The sequence below is a fragment of the Bison bison genome, unplaced genomic scaffold, assembly GCF_000754665.1.
Source record: "Bison bison bison isolate TAMUID 2011002044 unplaced genomic scaffold, Bison_UMD1.0 scf7180017857213, whole genome shotgun sequence".
NCBI lineage: Eukaryota > Metazoa > Chordata > Mammalia > Artiodactyla > Bovidae > Bison > Bison bison.
Window position 1 is genome coordinate 282,911 of NW_011487786.1, and position 6,804 is coordinate 289,714.

At 39.5% G+C, this 6,804-nt stretch overlaps 1 protein-coding gene across 2 annotated transcripts in view; it reads left to right on the top strand.

Moving 5' to 3' along the window:
• The first annotated feature begins 772 nt into the window (after positions 1-772).
• The window catches only part of LOC105003330 (tripartite motif-containing protein 5-like), an 18,684-nt gene continuing 12,652 nt past the window's right edge, over positions 773-6,804 (top strand). For both annotated transcript variants that reach the window (XM_010860442.1, XM_010860452.1), the window contains exon 1: positions 773-1,002. The gene's annotated coding sequence lies outside the window, so the exon portion shown is untranslated. The remainder of the gene's footprint in view (positions 1,003-6,804) is intronic.

Below are 6,804 nucleotides of genomic sequence, written 5' to 3' on the forward strand. Positions count from 1 at the left end.
TGTTTGTTCTTTCCAGATCCCTCAACAAATTGAATGACGATGCTCACCCACCCTGGAAAAAGCAAACTACTTTACTGAGTCCACAGATCTAATTCTAATCGCATCTGGAAATGACACCTACACAGACACATCTAGAAACAGTCTGACACAAAGGACCAGTTGGTGTTAACACACAAAACTAATTTTACAGCTTCATTTTATAAGATCCTAAGGATTATATGTTAAATAGTATTAGATGTCATTGTTCAACAAACCACCCTCCTACAGTTTACTCTTTCTCAAGCTGTTTAGTAAAAGTGTCATTTTGCCACATAGCATCCAGCTTCTGAATGTCAGCATCAGTGAACGACCACTCTGTGATCACCTCTCTAACTGACCACCTGAGTGATTCAGGTTTGTTGAGCCATTTCCTCTAACATGACCTAATAGGACAGACTGGCCAGATTGCCTACTTCAGCTGGTGGACTGTAAAGAGCAAGCCAATGCTGCTGCCTGAAGGGAGTCCTCAGTGGGGGTCTTCACAGGGGTAAAGGGGGTACTTTACTCCTGCATCTGACAGCTCTTTAGTAAGGAAAGAAGACAAGGTTGGTGTGTGAAATTGCATTGCTTAGGAAGCCTAAGTTTTCCAAAGGACTGATTATTTTGAAGAGACTTGAGAATAGCTTCTCAGAGAAGAGCTGAGATAGGAATAAAAAGCACTCACTGACTCACCGAGTGCAGGCACAAAAGCCTCCTTAGTTTCCAGAGGCCCCTTGTGGATGTCTCTTACTGGCCTATAGTTTCTCTCCTCCTTTCTTGCCCAAACTCCACCCACTAGAATTTAACCTTCAGTTTCCTTCAGGCCCCTGGTGAGGTACATGAATCCGAACACATATGTCCAAGACATGTGTTTACTCTTCTCCAAGGAATAACAACTTCTTCCATTCATATCTGAGGATACCTAAGCGGTTTGTGGAGGGCAGAATTTGAAAGATACACAAGAAAAACACGGAATCTGCTTAGGTGAGTTTTATTTGTTGTCTGCAAGCTGTTCTCAATGGGGGAAAGGCCCAGCTTGCAGGCTTCCTGGTTAGACAGCTGACTGAAGATCAGTCTGGGGGAGGGGAATTCTTAGGAGAAAGGTGATTGGAAGAAAAGAAAGGCTTTGTTTGTTCCCTGGAGGGACTGTTTATTTCTGTAGGCTGAATCTACCCACAGAGCCTTTGTATTTTGTAAGTAGGAATTGAACATGCTGAAAACAGCCAGAATCTTTGGTCTTTCAGAGTTAGAAAGCCCCTTTCCTCAATAACAGGCCAAAGGCCGAAAGGTCTTTCTTCCCATCCTGATATTTTCTTTTCTATCAGTGTAGAAATACAGTATTTCTGCATGGCTGTATAGATCATTTCTCATGATCTAGGCTTGCCTGTGCTTAGGAGTCGGATGCTGTGAGATCTGGCGCGCTCTGCAGCCTCCCATGAATTCTCTTGTCCAGACACAGGGAAATGCTGCACTTCCTTACATCCCTAACCTGTTCATGCTTCTCCTTCAGCGGGATGTGCCACCCAGAAGCAGCTCAGCTGAGAGATTGGGGCAAGTAGAGCATGTGGGAAAAACTTCCAGAAGTACCATCTGGAAGCATCTAATTTCTAGTAACAGTGACATCTAACTTTAAGTTTTAAAGACTTGTTACTTGATTGTTACTAAGGATATCAAAAGATATTAGAGAAGTATTCTTATACCACATCATGAGACCTATGAGGGAAGTTAAGTTAGAATTTATCTACCTTCCTCTTTCCTATAGAAGGTACAGCTGTACCCACTGTAGTCAAGGCACAAAAACGAAAGTCAAATCTCTTTTCTCACCATAACTTCTTCTCTGTTGACCGAATCTTATTTGGACATTATCACTTCTGCTACAAATTCCTTGTCACCCTCTCAGCCACAGTCAGTGTTAGAAACATCTTCTGAATTCACACAGTGAACCTCTGTCATGGTAATTCCTACATGATTTTCAAATAGATTTGTTACTTTACTGCTTGAGGTTTTATTTTGCAAGTGTTGTAAGTAGTTTATACTATATAATAGTAGAAAACTGTCTAGCACATAAAACAAAGCACAATTTCACTTTCCAATTTGATTTACAAAAATGATGGTTTCCCGTGTAACATCAGGAATTTGTGGCTCTATCATATTTAGATAAACAGCTTTACTGCAGTCACAGCAGAATAAATTTCTGCTTATAAATTTCCTGTTTGGATTTTTACATAATTATTGCAGTTTTATGTCCTTTTTTGTGGATTTGTAGTTGGTACCTCTGAGATATTGTGAGTTTGTATTCTCATGAGCTCAAGTGTCAGATGACTAACCTGTAAGGTGGAATCACCTGAAGTTTTTCTCAGGCAGATGTGACTCATGTTCCCACATCTGTCTTCCTGCTTGTCAGGGAGACATTGGGTCACTGTTTAGGTAGTGGTGGGGTATCATTCTTCATATGTAAGAAGTAGTATCTTCTGTATCTATTGTGGCGATCACTGTTTTGATATTAGGTCTTAATCTCTGCTGAGAAAATAAATTCTGCCACCCCATGTGGCAGAATTTGAATGGCAGAACATGAATGCATGTTCTGATCCTCCCTTCTCGATAGGTTCTCGATGCAGCTGAGCATCAGTTGGATCTTGAATGCGTTGAGATATAACTGGAGGCCTCTCACCAGATTTGAATCACAGTTTTAGTCATAGATTTGAATAATGTTGACCTTTGATCTTATTCAGCAGGGAGTGATCTGGGGTACTTGAACTTTGCAGTCAGTGGCAAAGTGCATATTTTCAGTCTCTGTAACATTAGCTGGATTATATTTCTGGTTCACTTTCAGCCTCATCTTTTTTTAATGTATTTATTTATATAATCATTAGAGGCTAATTACTTTACAATTTTGTGGTGGATTTTGCCATACATCGATATAAATCAGCCACGGGTGCACATGTGTACCCCGCCATTTTGAACCCCCCTCCCACCTGCCTCCCACCCCATCCAGAGGGCTGTCTGTCTTACACATAGAGTTGTTACTGTCTTTCTAAATTCCATATATATGTGTTAATATACTGTATCAGTGTTTCTCTCTTTCTGACTTACTTCACTCTGTATATTAGGCTCCAGTTTCCTCCACCTCATTAGAACTGACTCAAATGCATTCTCTTTAATAGCTGAGTGATATTCCATTGTGTATATGTATCACAACTTCCTTATCCATTCGTCTGCTGATGGAATTCTAGGTTGCCTCTGTGTCCTAGCTATTGTAAACAATGCTGCAATGAACATTGGGGTACATGTGTTTCTTTCAATTCTGATTTCCGCAGTGTGTATGCCCAGCAGTGGGATTGCTGGGTCATATGGCAGTTGTATTTCCAGTTTTTTAAGGAATCTCCACACTGTTCTCCATAGTGGGTATACTAGTTTGCATTCCCACCAACCGTGTAAGAGGGTTCCCTTTTCTCCACACCTCTCCAGCATTTATGGTTTGTAGACTTTGATTCAGCCTCATCTTTATCAGGATCCTTCATGTAGGATGAACATGGCACAGCTGGAGAGTTTCAGTAAGTCTCAGTTTAACTCTGTGCAGGCTGTATAGCTTTCATTCCCTTGTTCAGAGTGAACAGAGACTTATTAGCTGTCTCACACTGGAGATCTTTCTTTTGTCATCAAACTATGGCAGCCATTAAGACAGGAATATCATTTGAGAGCTTCCCTTTCCTGTTTGCTGCTTCATCGTCCCCTTTGCCTGGAACCTCTGATAGACCCTCTGAGTTTAGACTATGGCCACAGGGTGAGTTCAGGTTGAGGAATGAGCATCACAGGGCTACCACTCTGTGATACCGCCACCGACTGACCACAAGCAGTGGTTTCCAATCGGAATCACCAATCCTACCCATACAACCTCATATGATATAAATTGCCAGGTTGGCTAAGCTTAGCTGGGAGTTACAGGACAAGAGACAGCATTGGGCACAGCTGCTTTAGTTGAGCTCTCAGAGATGTTCCTTACAGGAGGGACATTATCCCTCTCATCTCAGCTTTGTAAGGAACCATGCTAGATGGATGTGTGTGAATCCACCACAGGTGAGATAAGCCTAGTTCTGTAAAGATCTGAACTCTTTGTAAATGACCATGAGCACAACTTCTAGGGACCTAAAACAGACATATTTGACAGAAGACTCACGATTCCCTTGTGAAAAATGAGATGTATGTTCATCAATCATCATTTAAATTCCATGCAAAGTCTTTCTAGCCCAAATGCACTTCATACATACCCAAATGACAGCTAGTCTTGCTGTCAACAATGTGGTCATGAAAGGCTGCTGACTTTCCACTTTGTTGTAATTCAGTAGGTTTCCCAGAAACACAAATCATATGCAACGAAAACAGCAACAACAACAACAACAAAAACCTTAGGAAAAAAAAAAAAAAGGCAATATGATCTTTATAGGAGGAAAATGTCCAGGACTGATATTAACCCTTTTTCCCACATATCTAATTCAACTCCCAGTTCTGTCCTTTACCTCCTCTCATCTGTCACTCTCACCTGCTGCCCAGAATTTCCTTCATCATCTTGTCCCTCAAGCTATCACCATCTCTCCCCTGAGCAGCTGTGCCTGCATCCTGCCTGATCTTCCCAGTTCCACACTGGTTCCATTCAACATCTCACAACCTAAGGCACAGCTTGTCATGCCCTTACTCTTCTCTGATGGGAAAACATTGATCGCTTCTCCTGACTCTCAAAAATGGGTCCCCAAATGTTACATCATTTGGGAAGTGTCATATTTAATGTCACTGCAGCCTCTTGTAACACAAGACTAGCAGTCTTCTGTATACAGCCACACTGGCGTTTTAAAACTCATACAAGATGATATGTCTTCCACAAACAGATCATTCCTTCACCTAATACACACTTTTTCTCTTTCTCGTTTAATGTCTCCTTCATCTTCTTCAGTTTTCAGTTCAATCCTTATGTTTTTAAGTTGGAAGTTTTGGATAATTCCATATTTCGCCCCAGTCTTTGATTTCTGAACAACACATATGTCTCCCTAGTAATGTTTTCTCTGTCTCTTAATATATATACAAGTGTTAGCTGCTCAGTTGTGTCTGACTCTTTGCATCCCCATGGACTGTAACCTGTCTAGCTTCTCTGTCCACGGAATTCTTCAGGCAAGGATACTGGTGTGGGTTGCCATTCTCTTCTCCAGGGGATCTTCCTGGCCCAGGGATCGAAACTGGGTCTACTGCACTGATCATAGATTCTTAACCATCTGACACACTAGGGAAGCCTGGTATATGTATATATATATAACTGAATTTTAATTTGCTATTACTTTCTAAGTGAATAGTAAGCCCATTCATTTTATTTAAACCCTATGTTTCCACTTTCTATGTATGGATATTAGTCCAATTGACAATACACAATTTTTTGGCAACAGTAATTAGTTGAATGATCTTGCCTAATATTTTGAGAATATTTTTCTCCAAAGCAACATTAATTTCATCTGTGTTTCTGTTTTCTTATGTATCTGACTCATGGGATCCTATGAATCTATTTGCACCATCTCACTCCTCGCCATCCTCATACTTTCATGTTATTAATCTCCTATCAATGTCCTTGGTTGGCATATTTCTAGACCAAAATGAAATCAATATTTACACACTTGAGACTACCCAGGACCTCTTAGCTGGTCTAGGTCTCCTTACTTCTACACCCTCATTGCCTTGTATTAATTGGGTCCATGAAGTGACCTCTGTTTGTCTTTGACTAACTCAGTGGGTTAGGAGGCCTCTCAAAGAAGACCCTGAATTCCCATTCTGTGTATTGATATATGATTTTTGTAGGTCACTATCTTTATTTTCACATCTGATAAAGGATTTTTTTTTTTTTACTATCTACACAAACCTATTGTCATATATTATGGCGTGATAATAAGGGAAATCATTGCAAATATTCAACAAATGATGGTAAGAGTTACAGTATAATAAGTCATCATAAAAGAACATGTAAAGAGAGAGTGTACTGAAGTATGAGAGAGTCATACTCCAGTCAGAATGGCCATCATTTAAAAGGCTACCAATAATAAATTCTGGAGAGGGTGTAAAGGAAGAGGGATCCTTCTAGACTCTTGGTGGGAGTGTAAATTTTTGCAGCCACTATGGAAAAAATTACGGAGGTTTTTTAGAGTTACTGTATAATCCTATAATCCCACTCCTAGATATATATCCGGATTAAATTCTAATTCAAAAAGATGCATGCACCACCCCAGTACTCATTGCAGCAGTATTTACAGTAGCCAAGACATGGAAGCAGCCTAAATGTCCATCAACAGATAAATAAAGAATACATACAACGGAATAGTAATCATAAAAAAGGATGAAATAATGTCATTTGCAGCAACATGGATGGACCTAGAGATTATTATATCCAGTGAAGTAAGACAGAAAGAGAAATATTGTGATATCACCTATATTTGGAATCTAAAAAAAAATGATACAAATGAATTTATTTACAAAACAGAAATAGACTCATAGACATAGAAAACAAACTTATGGTTACCAAAGGGGATGGGTAAGGGAAACAAATTAGGAGTTTTGAATTAACATATACAACCTACTATACTTAAAATGGGTAAACAAGGGTTTCCTATATAGCACAGGTAACTATACTCAATGTCTTATAATAAACTTTAATGAGAAAAGAATATGAGAAAGAATATATATACATGTATCTCTGTGTGTGTGTGTATGTGTATATATGTATATATATATATATATATATATATATATATA